Source organism: Echiichthys vipera, assembly GCF_963691815.1.
Source record: "Echiichthys vipera genome assembly, chromosome: 16".
Taxonomy (NCBI): domain Eukaryota; kingdom Metazoa; phylum Chordata; class Actinopteri; order Perciformes; family Trachinidae; genus Echiichthys; species Echiichthys vipera.
Window position 1 is genome coordinate 4,649,757 of NC_139841.1, and position 18,460 is coordinate 4,668,216.

General features: G+C 44.2%; 1 protein-coding gene across 1 annotated transcript in view; it reads right to left on the reverse strand.

Moving 5' to 3' along the window:
* lmo4a (LIM domain only 4a) overlaps window positions 1-18,460 on the reverse strand; it is a 193,931-nt gene that overhangs the window by 39,540 nt on the left and 135,931 nt on the right. The gene's annotated exons all lie outside the window — the stretch shown is intronic.

Consider the following 18,460-nt stretch of genomic DNA (forward strand, 5'->3'; position numbering starts at 1 on the left):
GATAAAGTGAATGGTCAGCAGTGGTTTAAGTCTCCCAACAGAAAGAAGAAGAAGCAATGTTGAGGTTCCTCTTCGATAGATGAAATAAACACAGCGAAAAGTGCACTGATACAGCTGATATTTATAGCAAGAACAATAACTAAAAGGCCAAATTCTAGTCTGTCAACTACTGTAAAACTAAAACGGAGTATTAGGGCCACTATTCTATTGTTTTTATATTTTCAATTTTCCTGCTGTTTTCCTTTACATAAATAAAGAAGTTTACACTATAAAGTGTTGCATAAAAATCCATCCAGGAAAGGATGAAAATGAATAACATCCATCAAACTTCACATACATCAACTCATCCAGTGTAACTGCACCTTGACTTCCTGTCTCCATTAATCCTATATTGTGCACAGAGAAAATCCATCTGAATTTGGCTTATATGAGAAATTATTTTTATGAAGTGCTTAACGGGATACTCTGGTCTGCTCGGACTGCCTTCTCTAGTTTAGACCCCTGCCAGCCTTATGGTTCTACATATTATATGTGTATAAATCTCTACTTTGTCATTAAGAACCTGAACTGAATCAGTCGGCCCACTTGGGTGCACTGGGTTCCTAGCATTGTTAACCCCGGTCACACCAGAAGTGACACTACTTGTGTGGATAGTGGAGTTCAGAGCTGTCGTCATCAGAGCCACCATCTTCCCCCTAACTGTCATATTTTTGCTCCTGCTCCTGTCACAGAAAACGGTTCACTCACAAAGAAACTGGCAACCAGCAGATACATTAAATTAATTTCCTCTGAGTGATCAAGAAAGGACAAAGATTAGCTCTCCGCACATGGCATAAATTCACACACAGAGGATCTAAGAGTTTAGAGCCAATTTTATCATCCCATCACTGTAGCAGGACACGCATATTTTTACTAAAATGATGGTTACTTTGGAGGATACTAACTTGACTGCTGAAACCTTATGTTCAGTTCAAAGAACTTTAGAATGGGTTTTTGCTTGGAATAAGTACTGTGGCTATTGTCTCTCAGTCTCTAACATTATTAAGTCTCATTGGAATTGGATCTCTTCAGGAATTACAGCATACAAAAGGGTATGTGTTTAATGTAGACTTGAAATTATCAGAACCCACTTTAAATCCATGTGCAGCAGCCTCTCATATGAAGTCAAAAATGATCATCGTGGACATTAAAAGGTCAATGTGAAAATTATATAAAGTCACTGGAGGTCAAGGTTGCAAAAGCAGTCATTCAAAAATGTATATCAATATATACAGCATTCACACTGCTATAAATGCTTTATTCTAAATGCCAATTCAACCCAATATCCTCACTTTCTTCTAGTGGTTTCAATCATGGTGGTAGTTTTGGAATATTTGCCTCAGAGATATTTCTAATGGAATTTTTCAAAGTTGTGAGCATTACAAAATAAATTCCATTTGTTTGTACTGGGGTGACAGCAGATATCCCAAAATCTGTACAAATAAAACTAAAACTAGCTGAATGTTACAGTCTATATATAGATATATAGATAGATATACGTATATACAGTCTATATATATGTATAGACTATATATATATATTTTTTTTTTTTTCCCCCCTTCTATTGAAAGAGTCAACTAAAGAAATGTGATCAAAACGAGATGAAGCCCCTTCATAGCTACATGTAAACTTTACCACCCCCTTATCTATCACCCACTGCAATTGCAACAACTAGTACCCCTGTATGCTTTAAAACAGAACAGAAAGAGCAATTGGTCACATACCTCTTTGGGCGGGTGTTTGCTCTTCAGTTGTCAGTGCAGAGTGCCTCAGTGTTATAGGTGGACCAGGTAGGCCTGTAAAGCAGCAGCAGAGCAGGGTACTGGAGCTTCTGGGAATCAGGAGGACAGAGTGACTGGGAGATGGAGCTGTAGAAGAAGCACTCCGAGTGTGTGGGAAAGAGTGCTCTCATGGACCTGTTGTAACTGGGAACCAAGGGAGGGGAAACATCCAGAAGAGTGACAGAGGGAGAGAGAGGGAGGGAGGCTGGGAGGACAAATGAGAAAATGGTCCTCCCATAATAACACTGTTAGCCCTGTGACACAGTTTCAGGTAAAGCCCAGGTGTATGAAAAACTTTGTTGAGAATTGTTGTGAAAATCTTCATAGAATCATTATGGAATGATCCATGTAAAGAAAGATATGTGCCTCGTCTCTCGTCTCTCCTCTCATCCTCACTTTCCTTTTCCTTATCTCTTTCCTGTCCATGGAGTTTTAAACACTTTCTTCTTGCATTATAAAGATAAATGGAAATTGTTCTGGCATTCAACAATAACCAGATTGAATTGATACACAGCGTCTCACTGGGGACGTGTTATAGTTTGAGCTAATTCCGCAGAGTAAATGACACACCACAATTAGCTGAAAAAAGTAGAGCTTGTAATAAATGACCTCACTGTATGGAAACATATTCCCTGCTGAAGATGAATATAATTAGTGAAGAATACCCCTCAAATCAGGTCACATAGCCTTTCACAAACACTGTTCCCTACTCACTGTCACACTAGTGAATGAAACGTTCCTGTAGATGTTTGTTAGTGATCCAAACTTTCTCTGAAATACTGTACTTGAATTTTTAGTATCATTTTAGACTCTTCAGTTGAGCTTTTACACTGCCTATTTATATAAAATAGGTTGAAGGTGAGCTCTATGTTCATTTAAAGACTTTATGATCAAAACCCAAATTTGATGTCATATCTCATGTCTGCAGATTAAGGCAGACATCTGCTCTACTTGAGGAACAGAGAACATACTGCAGGTGGTGGGTGTTGGAGGTATCATAATCCCTTAGGTACAACTATAGCCACCCCATGTCAGAAATAGTCTGTTCTGTATTCACAATTGTACTTACAGCTGCATCTATCAATATTTGATATTAACAATGGATCTAATTACTGTGTTCTCAGTGACACGCCCATAGAGAGATATCACCTGACTGAGGTCAAATGCTCTGTGGAGTAGTTTTTGGCAGTTTTAAAGCCTTTATTCAGTAGGACAGACAGGAAATGGGGTGACAGAGACAGTATATATTGTTATACAATAATGAATGACTGCTTTGGCAATTTAGACCCCCAGTGACTTTATATCATTTTCATATTGTCCTTTTAATGTCCAAAATGTTCTCCTTGATCGATCAATTTCTAAAAAAAAATGTTGGCAGTTTTTCAAGCCTTTATTAGATAGGACAGACAGGATATGGGGTGACAGAGAGAGAGAGGGTGAGACACACACCAAAGGGCCGCAGGTCAGAGTCAAACCCAAGGCCTCTGTACTTGGGGCTGAGCTCTAACTACCCAGCCACCGGCCGCCCCTCTGTGGAGTTTTTGAACCTCCTTTAGCTCTTTAATTCTGTTTTCTGGCTCACCGCTTTTCTGATTCTGCACAGTCTCACTGCTCTTACCAACTCATCCACAACATTTACAGCAGCAGGCAGCTGTCATCAGAAAAAAGCTCTCAATAACCCACACACACTACCTGCTCAGCAGCCAACAGCACACAGACACAGAGATTGGCTGGTGAACAGCTGTTACTTCACTTTTCTCGGTGGCCCATAACATCCTGACTTCTAAGGACTCGTGATGAATTTTCCATGAAAATCCAAAGGATGTGTCGTTTTGCGTGCTCTCGAAAGACAGAAAGCTATTCAAATTCATTTTAAAGGTTTCTATAAACATGAAAGTCGATCACGTTTAGTCCAAAATCGTGCACTTCCACCCTTAAACTGGCTTTTTTGAAGTTCACGCCGGCAGTCGATAAAATGCAGTTTACTGCATTTATCCGGCCGTGCACTCAACAAACGGCCAAAAGATTCAGTGTGGATCGATGGACCCTCAACGCCCTCAATCACCTCAACAACAGCGCAACGGTTTGGCAACAACTAGATTCACTTCACAAGGATTTTTGGCAGTGTGCTGAGTCAGAAGAGTTGTTGGAAAAGGTTTTGGACAAAAAAACAGAAGAAGAAATACGATCGTCATACAATTTAATTTGATAACAGTAAATAACCAACTGAAATCATCTGTCAGTGTTGTCTATAGTGTTCTTCAAGATATAAGAAGTGTTTATGAGGAGTGACATGTCAGGAGTGATGGAAATCTGAGGTTATCACGTTTCATTCATTATCTCTCAAAGGAATCATCTCTTTATCGCGAGAAAACGGAGGGAAATAAAATGTATGTTTTGTATGAACGTTTAGGGCTTCCGTAGTAAACACCTGTGCATGCAGGTTTTCTTCTTTTCCTCTCCATTTTCCTGTGTGTCTGCAGCCTTCCTCTTTTGCTCTACTGTTTTTCAATCTCCCAAAAACCCACATTGGTTTTTATTCCTAACTAATGTTTAAAGGTTGAATATGTAGAATCTTTATTAAAAGCTTTTATTTAAAAAAATAATTCACCCACAGGGCAATTTGTTTCCATGGTAGCAGCCGATAGCGTTGGGCGTTGCTGGTTGACAGGGCTGCCTGTTGTTGGGTGCAGCTACTGTAGGCAGGCACTGGGTGAAATGGAGTTTTCCAATCCTGCAGCTGCTTCGGAGCCTCAGTGAAGGGGGCGTTATTTGTCCCAGCAGCTGAGTGAGCGGAGACGGGCAACAACCAGAGTCAATATAGGCCGAGCATTCACTCCATGGACTGAGAGAAAGGAGAGAAACGCCATTCAAACGCACGCCCACATGGCTACGCTTCTCCTTGATGCTAACATCACTTTCATCTTTACTTAGCTGGAACAGCTAATGCAAACAGCTAACGCTAACTGTCAATCAAACTCCTCTAAACCTTATTTTATGGCGTGATTTTCTGGAGGGGATCGGTTGAAACAGACTCAAACTGACTCTGGTCTCCTGTAGGATACTGGGCCGGGTCTGACCAACCTGGCAACCTGACTGCTGGAGTTATGTTTTGTTTTTGCGACTACGATCTTGAGACACTAGACACTGGCCAACGGTTGTATGACACGTCACTACATAGTGTTCATGGGAAATGTAGGATTAGTTCTGTAAGAAAAATCTCCAACTCTAACAGGTGCAGCATTGATGGTCTGTGAACACATGCACCCACTGTACTGGATAAGTGAAAACACGTGTGCCTGCATGCTCCTACAGTATTTGGAGAAAGCACACACACACTTATACAGAGGTGAATATGGTACAGTATGTCTGGTTTATGTATAAAACTTGTACAAGAAATGGCCTCAGACTTGTCCTTTCTTCTTTAGGGCAGCAGTAGCTCAGTCCATAGGTGACTCGGCTGGGAACCGCAGGGTCAGTTCATCTCCTGGGCACTGCCGAGGTGCTGTTGAGCATGCACCGAACCACCAACTGCTCGGGGCGCCAGTCCACTGGCAGCCCCCTCGCTCTGACATCTCTCCATTGATGCATGAATATAGGTCCTGTTTGTGCACGTGTGTGTATTTCGGGCCTGTGTGTGTGTGACATGAATAATAATAGAGTGGAAATCGAATTTCCCGTTGCGGGGTTAATAAAGTAATTCTTCATTCTTCTTCTTATGCTATTGCTCATTACTAAATTAATCCAACTTCATATAAGTATGATAATAAATATGTTGAAAATATCAGGCAAATGCTGTTTGAGATCTGAGTCATGAACATATAAATCATACTAAATAAACAAAGATGAATGATGACAATCATGTTAAAGTTTAATAGTTATAACTTTTTCCAATGCTGAACAAAAGTAAACTTCCCCTTAAATTTCCAATAGAAGATGAACACAATTCCTCATTTTGCACATTTATTAATCTTTAGGAGATACTGTTCATGCATTAGAAAGCTTTATTAGCCATTTGTTAGAGCAGCGTCACAGCTTGTGGTGGCCATAAAATACAGGCTTGTTCAAAGTAAAAATCCCAGAGAGAACAGGCGTGCATGAATAAATGTTGTGAGTTTTGTGTACCATCTTCATGCATCAAATTTGATATTTGGGTGTGAATTGAAAAACTTGAAATCTGCCGTTTCTTGAGCTGAAAATTCCAATGTATTTTTAGATTAACCACCACGCATGTTAAGTAGATCCAGTGGAATAAAATAAACTGTATTCAAAGGAAATATGAGCTGTTTGGAAATGATATCCAATGTCCTCCATGAGCTGACTCTGTCCTCCATGGAGCTGACTCTGTCCTCCATGGAGCTGACTCTGTCCTCCATGGAGCTGACTCTGTCCTCCATGAGCTGACTCTGTCCTCCATGGAGCTGACTCTGTCCTCCATGGAGCTGACTCTGTCCTCCATGAGCTGACTCTGTCCTCCATGGAGCTGACTCTGTCCTTCATGCAGCTGACTCTGTCCTCCATGGAGCTGACTCTGTCCTCCATGGAGCTGACTCTGTCCTCCATGAGCTGACTCTGTCCTCCATGGAGCTGACTCTGTCCTCCATGAGCTGACTCTGTCCTCCATGAGCTGACTCTGTCCTCCATGAGCTGACTTTGTCCTCCATGGAGCTGACTCTGTCCTCCATGGAGCTGACTCTGTCCTCCATGAGCTGACTCTGTCCTCCATGAGCTGACTCTGTCCTCCATGGAGCTGACTCTGTCCTCCATGGAGCTGACTCTGTCCTCCATGAAGCTGACTCTGTCCTCCATGAAGCTGACTCTGTCCTCCATGAGCTGACTCTGTCCTCCATGAAGCTGACTCTGTCCTCCATGAGCTGACTCTGTCCTCCATGAAGCTGACTCTGTCCTCCATGAGCTGACTCTGTCCTCCATGAAGCTGACTCTGTCCTCCATGGAGCTGACTCTGTCCTCCATGAGCGGACTCCGTCTTCCATGAGCTGACTCCGTCCTCCATGAGCTGACTCTGTCCTCCATGAGCCGACTCTGTCCTCCATGAGCTGACTCTGTCCTCCATGAGCTGACTTTGTCCTCCATGGAGCTGACTCTGTCCTCCATGGAGCTGACTCTGTCCTCCATGAGCTGACTCTGTCCTCCATGAGCTGACTCTGTCCTCCATGGAGCTGACTCTGTCCTCCATGGAGCTGACTCTGTCCTCCATGAAGCTGACTCTGTCCTCCATGAAGCTGACTCTGTCCTCCATGAGCTGACTCTGTCCTCCATGAAGCTGACTCTGTCCTCCATGAGCTGACTCTGTCCTCCATGAAGCTGACTCTGTCCTCCATGAGCTGACTCTGTCCTCCATGAAGCTGACTCTGTCCTCCATGGAGCTGACTCTGTCCTCCATGAGCGGACTCCGTCTTCCATGAGCTGACTCCGTCCTCCATGAGCTGACTCTGTCCTCCATGAGCCGACTCTGTCCTCCATGAGCCGACTCTGTCCTCCATGGAGCCGACTCTGTCCTCCATGGAGCTGACTCCATCCTCCATGAGCTGACTCCGTCCTCCATGAGCTGACTCTGTCCTCCATGGAGCTGACTCTGTCCTCCATGAGCTGACTCTGTCCTCCATGAGCTGACTCTGTCCTCCATGAGCTGACTCCGTCCTCCATAAGCCTTCCTGTCACATGGACATTACTGGGGACTATCTTACAACGAATGATACATTTCATCCAAATTGGCATTAATGTGTCATTTGTATTTGAAGTTAATATTAGATCAATTAAATTTAAATAAAAAAGGATTGAATGTCCAAAATCGTGCCCAGGGACAAAATATAGCAAAAAAACACAGATAAAAGGACACTTTTTATATAATAAAAAGAACGACTGATCTATCATTTTGTTTGTGTATGTTCCTTTTGGTGTCAAGTATAGTGTGACAAAAATAAAAAATAATAAATGTGTTTTTGTTTTATTTCTGCCAGGGACACAAACATTGACGGAGTTGAAGAATGACACAGAATCAGTTGTGTCAGACCCGGGCAGGAATGAGGACTCAGATGCGCAGGTTTGCAGATCAAAACTGAATTTTATAATTAAAGACAAGAACGTGTGGCACAGAGACAAAAAGCCACAAACAAAAGATCACTCCGTACAGGAGGGATAAACAATTATCGATGTTAATGAACAAAGTACAAAACAAAGTCGCTCCGACCAGGAGGAGTACCAATGATTAAAGTGAACAAAATAAGAAATATAAGCAAAGTCACTCCGACCAGGAGGAAAAACAAACGAGTCTGGTGACTGGGAAGGGCCCGACGAATCGTGGAGCCAGTTTTTTGGACGGGACTCTTAGCCGTAGGTCCTTGGCTGACAGCCAAACTTTCTGCCCTGGCTGATATGCTGGAGCAGGTGGCAGTCTGCTGCTCTTTTCACTCGATCCCCCTGCCGAATCAGTACTTGTAGAAGGCCCATGCTGCCAGACGTCTTGTTCCGTGCACAGACCGAACATGCCTCCACGTACTTCCGGATCACCTGTGGACGAAACTCGATGGGCACAAACAGGCGATTATCAGGGCATCCACTAGGTATTGGGACTCCACTATTAGCTTGCTTTACCTCAGTTTCTATAGGCCAAGTCACCGCTCCAACCGCACGGTTCAGTGGAAGGATGATTTCTGGTTCCTTGGCTTCAGGCTCAGGGTCGAACACTCGTGACAGGGCGTCAGGCTTGACGTTGCGGGACCCCGGCCTGTAAGAGAGGTAAAAAGAGAAGCGGTTAAAGAAAAGAGCCGACCTGGCCTGGCGAGAGTTTAACCTTTTGGCTTTCTTGATGTACTCTAAGTTTTTGTGATCAGTCCAGACTATGAAGGGATGGTCGGACCCCTCCAGCCAATGCCTCCATTCCTCCAAGGCAATATTCATAGCCAGCAACTCTCAGTTGCTGGCATTGCTGCGAACGCTGCGAGAGGACCGCTCCCACCCCTTCGTTGGAGGCGTCCACCTCCACCATGAATTGGCGGCGCGGGTCTGGCATGGTGAGGATGGGGGCTGAGGTGAAGCTTGTCTTGAGGGTCTGCCAGGCCTTCTCTGCTTCCGGCGACCAGCGGAACTGCACCTGGGTGGAAGTAAGAGCATGGAGAGGAGCAGCTATTGCGCTGAAGCCTCTGACAAATTGCCTGTAGAAGTTAGCAAATCCCAAAAATTGCTGAACCTTCTTGCCACTGTCAGGCGTAAACCAATCGGCCACAGCGCTAACTTTAGCCGAGTCCATCTGTACCTTTCCAGGAGCTACAATGAAGCCCAGAAAAGATACGGTGTCGGCATGAAAAACACTTTTCTCGGCTTTGACATAAAGGTGACTGTCCAGAAGCCTTTCCAGAACCTGGGTAACGTGAACCTGGTGGGTGTCTAGGTTGGGGGAGTAAATTAAAATGTCGTCTAGGTACACATAGACAAAGTGGTCAAGGAAGTCTTTAAGAACATCATTAATCATGGCCTGAAAAACTGCCGGCACATTGGTGAGACCAAATGGAATTACCTTGTACTCGTAATGTCCACTTGGGGTGTTAAATCCAGTCTTCCGCTCGTCACCCTCTCTTATCCGAACCAGGTGATATGCGTCGCGGAGATCCAGTTTGGCGTACACCTGGGCTTGCTGAAGCTGATCGAATATGGAAGACTCGAGAGAAAGAGGATAACGGTTCTTTACCGTGATGTCATTGAGGGAACTAAAGTCAATACAGGGTCTGAGGGATCTGTCCTTTTTCTTTACAAAGGAAAATCCCTCTCCAGCGGGTGACAATGAGGGACGGATGAGTCCTGCTTCCAGAGAGGCCGAGATGTACTCCTTCAAAATTTTGACGTTGGTCAGAATGCGGGGAGTGTGGTGGGACGGTTTAACGAAACTCAACGCCTGGGAAATCTTGACTGGGCACGAGATGACGAGGTGGCCGATCTCCCCACGGTAGAAACACCTCCCCTCCAGCAGCCACTTTCGCCCCTCCTCCGGTGTCAGCCGAGCTCCTCCCAGCTGCATGGGCTCCTCGTCTTGATCGGAGCGAAGGCGAGGTTGTGGCTCCGGCGGTAAGTTTGTCCGCTCGGTGGTGGAGAATGAGAGTGTTGCTCCGTCGACGCAGATCCTCCGCCCCGCTGCTGTCTGAGCTGAGCGAGCCAGTTATCCGTCCGGATGGCGAGTGCGATAAGAGCGTCCACATCAGTGGGAAGGTCCAGAGGAACGAGGAGGTCCTGAATTGGAGCTGCAAGTCCTTTCAAAAACACATCGTATAGAGCTGTGGCATTCCATTCGCTCTTCACCACTAAGATGCGGAAATGGATGGCATAGTCACATACAGACCCGCTGCCTTGCTTCAAAACTCTGAGTTCCTGCGCCCTTTCTCTGAGCGTGGTAACGGGGTCAAAAGTCTTGATAAGCGTGGCCTGGAATTCAGGGTGAGAGTGACAGACAACGGAGCCCTGGCTCCATTCAGCTGCCGCCCAGGCTTTGGCTCTGCCAGACAGGTGTGATATCATAAAGGCAATCTTGGAGCGGTCCGTGGGGGAAGGCATGAGGCAAGAGTTCAAAATGAAGCGACTAGTCTATTAAAAAAAATTTGCAGGTTCCGGGCTCTCACGAATACTGAGCGGGAGAAGCCAACCTACAACTTGCGCCTCTGGCTGGCGAGGTGGGTGCTGGGGTGGTGTTCACGGCCAGAGGCGGAGCTGTGGCCACTGGTCGAGTAAGATGCCCCAGCAGGTCCTGTAACTGTGAGGAGAGCTGCCCAATGTGGGCGGCTGTGGCCGTCTGGAACTCCTCTTGCTGGACAAGGCGGGCCTCCTGGGTGCGCAGCGCCTCCGACAAACAACCTGCCTCTGCTGAGTCCATACTGGCCAGAATATACTGTCAGACCCGGGCAGGAATGAGGACTCAGACGTGGAGGTTCGCAGATCAAAACTGAAATTTATTCTTTCAGTCAAGAACGTGTGGCACAGAGCCAAAAAGCCACAAACAAAAGATCACTGCCAAGTGGTAGCTTACAGCTAGGGCTTACAATCCCTTAACAATGTTGTTATAGGCCTAGTCTGCCGGGGGATAATACTTTTCCTAATACTCTAACCTTCTCTCCTCTCTGTCTGTATCAGTCATGTCTCATCAATGCATGTTACTAATTCACGTCTTCCCCGGAGTTGTTTGTGCTTTGTCGTCTCGCAGGTGCCTGCTGCCGTGGTCCTGCATGACGCTTCCTGCTACTATTATAATCTATCACCTTAGCTGTGCTTGTTTCTACTATTCTGCTGTATTAACTGCCATAACATATAAGTCATATTCACATTACTTTAGATATTATTATAGTTACTGGAAGTGTGTCTGTCTCTGTCTTTGTGTCTGTCTTTGTCTCTCTCTGTCCATCTCTCTGTCTTTGTTTCCCCCTGTCCATCTGTGTGTCTTTTCTCTCTTTCTCTCTCCTTTTCTTCCTCCCCAACCGGTGCAGACAGATGTCCGTCCTCCACAGAGCTGGGTCTGTCCCACGTTCTTGCCTTCTACGGGGGAATTGTTGGGTCCATGTAAATTCAAAGAGTGGTCTTTACCTACTCTGTAAAGTGTCCTGAGATAACTTTTGTTATGATTTGGCACGATAAATAAAATTGAATCGAATTGAATTAATGATATGGCATCAATTTTTGTTAAATTTAACGTCGAAAGTTTGGGACACAAAATGGCGACTGGGCCAATTTGTAGAAAGTGCATCAAATCAACATTTAGGAAGTAACCATGGAGACGATGGAAGTATCAGGAGTCCGAGCTGCAGGTGTAAAGACACCAGGGCCCCGTCTACTCTGCTTTGGTTTTGGTTGGACTGAGAGCTGCTGCTGGAGCATTGGCTCCTTTTCATTTCAAACTTCATCACTTTTATGAACTCATGGGCGCATGTGTGTGTTTGGATTTCACACTGCGGATTGTAAACCACAGGAGTGATGGAAAACAGCTCACACACACTCTTCTAAATCACTGGAGTTCCACTTTATAATAACCATTAGAATATGACAGGATGTGATGGGACGGACTCCATTTGACTGAAAATAAATGTGGAACTGTGTTTAGATCAATCTGAATACACTCTTATTTGATTCATTTCAATCACCTATGGTTATAGAATTTTATATTTACATGCTAAATACATGCAAGCAGTTGTGCATATTGCTAATAATGTTTGTGAATCATCTTATATTAGTAATGGTAAAATATATTAGTATTTATATATATATATATATTTTTTTTTTAAGAAAAGCTTCCTGTGATATTATTTAAGTATCCTTGGAGAAGTTGAAAATCATTTTAGAGCAAGTGGGGTCTCAGCTAATTGTATGCCAATGCGTTGGTAGCACTTTACCTATTACAGCTCAGTAATAACATGGTGATGGGGTAATTGTATGAAGTACAGTGGTAATAATAGTTGTGAATTTGCAGCCTTGATGGTTATTACACATAAACTATACACAAATGTTTTCAGGTAACAATTACCAACATTAAACATATGATTGGCACGGTACCTTGAAGATGTTTGGAACATAAGGGAGGATGAAATTTAGCATTATAATAAAGTAATTCATATTTACTTTGACTTCCAAAAGTGTTCATGTGATTTTGATGGTGTTCTTGTGATAGTAGCCTGTAATATTATGAAATCCTTCTAACCAGTTTTATTTGTGAGATTTGACCTGTTTTATAAATATTAGGGACATTTATGGATAAAGAATGAACCTGTGCTCCAAGTGTTTGGCATAGACTTTTGTGTAATCCCCCATCTGTGTCACATGGTTTCATAATCAGAACTCGGTCCGTTACTCTCTTGTAATGCTTCCGTTTGGTGCCTGCAAATAATGATACTGTTTTTTTTTTTTTTTTATTAATACTACTTGTTGATCCTCAAAGCAATTTCAGTCAAAAACAACTGGACTTGGTTATTTGTCTAGGAAGACGTTTCACCTCTCATCCAAGAGGCTTCATCAGTTCATGTACGCATCTGACCAGGCTGGGACTGGTCCAACTAACTGGTGTGGAGATCCAGGTATTTAACCTCTCACAAGGCCGATGATGTCACTGACACTCTTTGTGCTCCAAGTGCCCACGCCCGTCGTTAGAGTGACAGTCGTTGGTGGGCAGTTGGTTTCGACTTCGTTAGTGCTCTATTGAGTCTGAACGACAGTCGTTGGGGTCACCCGGGCCATGTGTGAACAGTTGTCCTTTGAGGTTAGATTGTTGAATCTCCTGGGAAGGGATGAAAGGGCGGCATTGTTAATTGGAGATAAGTGGTGTCTCAGACCCCCTCCCCTGTTTAGCGATGGTTTCTCCACTTTTACATAGATGGCATCTTTTACTCCTCTTTCAAACCATCTGTCCTCTCTGTCCAAGATTTGGACATTGCTGTCATCAAAGGAGTGGGCTTTCTCCTTGAGGTGTAAGTGGACAGCCGAGTCCAGGCCTGAGGAGTTAGCTCTCCTGTGTTGGGCCATGCGTTTATGCAGTGGTTGTTTTGTTTCTCCAATGTAAAGATCTTTGCATTCCTCGTTGCATTGGACAGCATAAACCAGGTTGCTTTTGTGGTGGTGTGGTGTTCTGTCCTTCGGATGTACTAGTCTCTGTCTGAGTGTGTTACCGGGTTTGAAATACACAGGGATGCAGTGTTTGTTGAAAATCCTCCTGAGTTTCTCCGATACCCCAGCCACATATGGGATGACTATGTTGTTTCTCCTGTTATCTTTTTCTTTCTCAACCACTTTGGTTTTCTTTCTGGAGGCAGCTGCCGTTTTAACAAAGGTCCAGCTGGGGTAGCCACAAGTTGTGAGGGCGCCTCTCAGGTGCTTGCGTTCTTCCCCTTGAGCCTGTGAGCTAGTGGGTACGTTATCAGCTCTGTGCTGCAGTGTTCTGATAACGCCAAGCTTGTGCTCTCACCACCCTTTGGAACACAAGCTTGGCATAAACGCATGGCCCAACACAGGAGAGCTAACTCCTCAGGCCTGGACTCGGCTGTCCACTTACACCTCAAGGAGAAAGCCCACTCCTTTGATGACAGCAATGTCCAAATCTTGGACAGAGAGGACAGATGGTTTGAAAGAGGAGTAAAAGAAGCCATCTATGTAAAAGTGGAGAAACCATCGCTAAACAGGGGAGGGGGTCTGAGACACCACTTATCTCCAATTTACAATGCCGCCCTTTCATCCCTTCCCAGGAGATTCAACAATCTAACCTCAAAGGACAACTGTTCACACATGGCCCGGGTGACCCCAACGACTGTCGTTCAGACTCAATAGAGCACTAACGAAGTCGAAACCAACTGCCCACCAACGACTGTCACTCTAACGACGGGCGTGGGCACTTGGAGCACAAAGAGTGTCAGTGACATCATCGGCCTTGTGAGAGGTTAAATACCTGGATCTCCACACCAGTTAGTTGGACCAGTCCCAGCCTGGTCAGATGCGTACATGAACTGATGAAGCCTCTTGGATGAGAGGTGAAACGTCTTCCTAGACAAATAACCAAGTCCAGTTGTTTTTGACTGAAATTGCTTTGAGGATAACGATGACCTGGACGAATGAGAACATTCACAGGCTTACTACTTGTTGATAAAGATTACATGTGATGCCAGCCCTGGTTGTGCCTTTAAAAATGAGTGAGGGCTGGCCTTTGCGTCTGGCGGGGCTGGCAGCCCCCTAGATAGCGTCTTGCACCAGGGCCTGTCTGTATCCAGTGACCTGATTTTAGTATTAACCTTCAGGAGGTGTCTTTTGTGTCAGGGAGGTTTTTAGGCTGAAACCGCAGATAGTTTTGGCATCTAACACCCGAAACATAAAAAATGTATGTATATATATATATATATATATATTATTGGTATGACAATATTATATACAACTCAAATATTCGAGAAAAAAAAAAGATAGTTTTGTCATCCAATGTTTGAAATATATTATAATATAATATAATACAATATAATATAATATAATATAATACAATTTAATATAATATAATATAATATAAAACGCTATAATTGTTATAACTTGGGACAAGAGGACTCAGTTGCAGTCATGGTACGATGAAGGCTGGAGGTACGCGATGAGTCGATATATTCTGGCAACAAGACAGGGGAAGATGAGGACTATAAATACATGAGGGAGGGTGACACAATCAGGGAACACAGCAGACCTCGTCTTCCAACCAATACAGAACACACCTCACCATGCTGCGACAGTACCCTCTCCTCTAGGGCCAACTACCGACAGCCCAGACGGTTCAAGGTGTTCTCTGTCGAAGTCCTCGATAAGGGTGGGGTCAACGATGTGGCGGAACGCAACCCACTATCTTTCTTTGGGTCCATAGCCCTCCCAAATTACCAGGAATTGTCTGCCCCAGGCCCGGTTGCATACTGCCAGCAAGCAAGTAGACTGGACCGCCGTCGAACACCTCGGGTGGTGGTGGAGACGTGGCAGCCAGGACCATGGTGCTTTCTTTGGCTTGTTTTACCTGACTCACGTTGAAGGTGGGGTGAACACGGAGGGACCGGGGCAAACAAAGTCGAACCACTGCAGGTCCGTTGAGCCTGTTGATAGGGAATGGACCCAAAGACCGTGGTGCCAGTTTCTTAGAGGGAACCTTGAGACGTAGATCCTTGGCTGAGAGCCGGACCTTCTGGCCGGGCTGGTAGGCGGGAGCAGGCCTTCTCTTGCGGTCTGACACTCTCTTCATTCGATTTCCCTGTCTGTTCAAGAACTGATAGTTGGCTGCCCAAGTGCAACAAAAACGTTGGACCATGGCATGGGCAGAGGGGACCAACACTTCCAACTCATTCTTCGGAAAGAGTGGATGCTAGTACCCTAAGGCGCAATGAAAGGGAGAGAGGCCGGTGTCTGATGTAGGCAGTGAATTGTGTGTATACTCTACCCCTCCTTGGCGGGTGATAGTTTTGGCACAGCGATGAATCTGACCATCTTAGAGAATCTGTCGACAACCGTGAGTACAGTGGTGTTACCTTGTGAGGCCGGGAGCCCCATGACAAAGTCTACAGAGATGTCTGACTGTGGTCTTGAAGGGATGGGGAGCGGCTGGAGAAGACCCATGCAGGACCTGGATGACTTCTTATTTCAGGCACAGACCGAACACGCCTCTACGTACTCCAGGACTCCTTGGATGGCCACCAGAACCGCCGAGATATCACAAACATCATTCTTTTACTCCTGGATGACATGAAAGCAGCCAAGTGTGAGCCCGATGAATCACCTGGGAACAAACAACCGATTCTTGGGGCATCCCCTAGGTGGTGGGGCCACACCGTTAGCTTGCTTTACCTCTGCTTCTATTAGCCACGTTACCGCTTCTATTGGCCAAGTTACCGCTCCTACCACACAGTTTAGTGGAAGGATGGATGGATGGATGGATGGATGGATGGATGGAAGATTACTTTTCAAAATGAAACAGGAATTTTACAAGACAAAAAAAAAACAAGACAGGACACCCCTCATCACGGTGTGACAATAATTCAGTAAGATCAAGTGATATTATTCGCATGATAATATTATATGCAAACCATTTATCAGAATGAAACCACAAATGGTTTCATCATCCAACACCTGAAATAAAATTAGATAATAATATTGGTATGATAGTATTACATACAAATTGTATATTACAATAAAACGCCAGATAGTTTTGGCATTCAACACCCCAAACATAATACAATATAATATAATATAATATCATAAGCTGTAAGTAGCTGGTTTAGCAGTGAGAATTAGGGTAAATAGCTTCCATTAGGCATAACAAGACATAACCTCTTCATTACTACCTGTGTCTTGACAATGATACAATAAATGTAGGATTGGAGCTAAACGCAGATGCAAAGATGAGGAGGCAGCAGAAAGAGCTCAAGGACTTACAGCCGTGAGTCCAAACACAGGCAGAAAACAGTAAATCTATGCACCGGGAACGCCAAACAATGGAATCAACATAACAGAACTGGAACACTGTAAGCACAAAATGAAAGCAGACCATCTCACAAGTAAAGTGACAGGGGAAACACACAGACAGAAATAAACAAGGAACTACAACTAAAGGAACACAGGAGTGGTGGAAAACATACAGTGGCAGGAAGTACACCCAAGACATCACAAATGAGAGGAGGACTTTCAAAATAAAACAGAAAACAAAGTCCAAACAAACACACTAGGACCATGAGGTCTTTCCTCTCGGGCCTGGTCTTAAGAGGAGAACCCTCTTCCAGATCCAGGCCTGATTACACTTGTAATCACTGAAAGTGTCACTGCTGCTTTGTATTTGACCAGTATACCTGGAAAATTGTCTCCCACATGTGCTGCCTGAGCCATAAGCTGTCCCCATGTTCAGGTGCTTCATGCTGATCCCGCAGCATTAGGGAGAAACGGTACAACACTCTGACTCAGATACAAAGTGACCTGCAAATATATAAAGACACAGGAGGGAACGTAAACCACTTTGTTATATGGTTGTCCTCGGGTGCAGATGGCCAAGAGAGAAGACAACGTGGAAGGCTGAGACTCCACGTACCTACAGCACATCCAGAGTTTCCATGACGACGATGAAGAAACGCTCACTCCCCACCAGATCAGAAGGACGACTGAGATTAGGACAAGATGGAGAGCATGAGGTGTTTCTGTTACAAAGGTATTCATTAACACTATTAAAGGAGCTATAGTGACAGGAAGCTGTGATACGCTACTGTTAACATTACAAACTGTATGTTAACACAGGTTTGAAAATCCTTAGAGTCAGGTGTGTCAGAGCAGGGAGAAACCTAAAACATGCAGGACAGTGGGCCCCCCTGTCTAGAGCCTTCTTTCTACAGACTGGGTTTACCTGACAGTGACAACAGCGACCTCTCATGGTAGTTGGGTTCATTCAAAGTAAGCTCATGTCGGTTTAGGTCACAGCTGATTTGCATTAGAAAACACAATGAACACTCACACAGTTTTTCATCCACCGACCACAATGTTTTCAGGAGCAGGAACGCTGTTTAAGCTGTTAAACGTTAAACGTCATACTTCAATGCACAGATGATATTATGATATTTATATATATTATACTATGTGATGTATACAAAATATGATTCTCAATATACAAATACACATCAAACACTGGCAGCCTATGTTTTTTTCACATACATTAGTTTAAGTTATTTTCCTATTTGCAGTCTGTTGGGCCCCCACACCACACACCAACGACCCTCTGTATGTTTATAAAACATAATCTGTTATAATCCACTTCACAGTATAGCAGATTATACATCTATACCTCAGCTGTATAAAGTAGAACAGGCTAGGCCCTTTAATCTTTTTACAGTTATATCTACACCACCTACACTTTACAGTTACTGAGCGACAAAGATACAACCTATTCAATATCTTAGTGTAAATCCAACACACCTCTGTAAAAATGGAACGATAAAATGACTGTTAGATAAAGTGTAGGTCCACCTGAAATCAATTAAAACCCTTTACTTTGGCTCAGGGTCATGGTGGGTATTTTATAGGCTCAGAAATATTGTTTTATTTTTATAATCTATATCTGTAGATGTGAGTTTAGGACAGTGGACAAATAAATACATAAAGGATGAAGT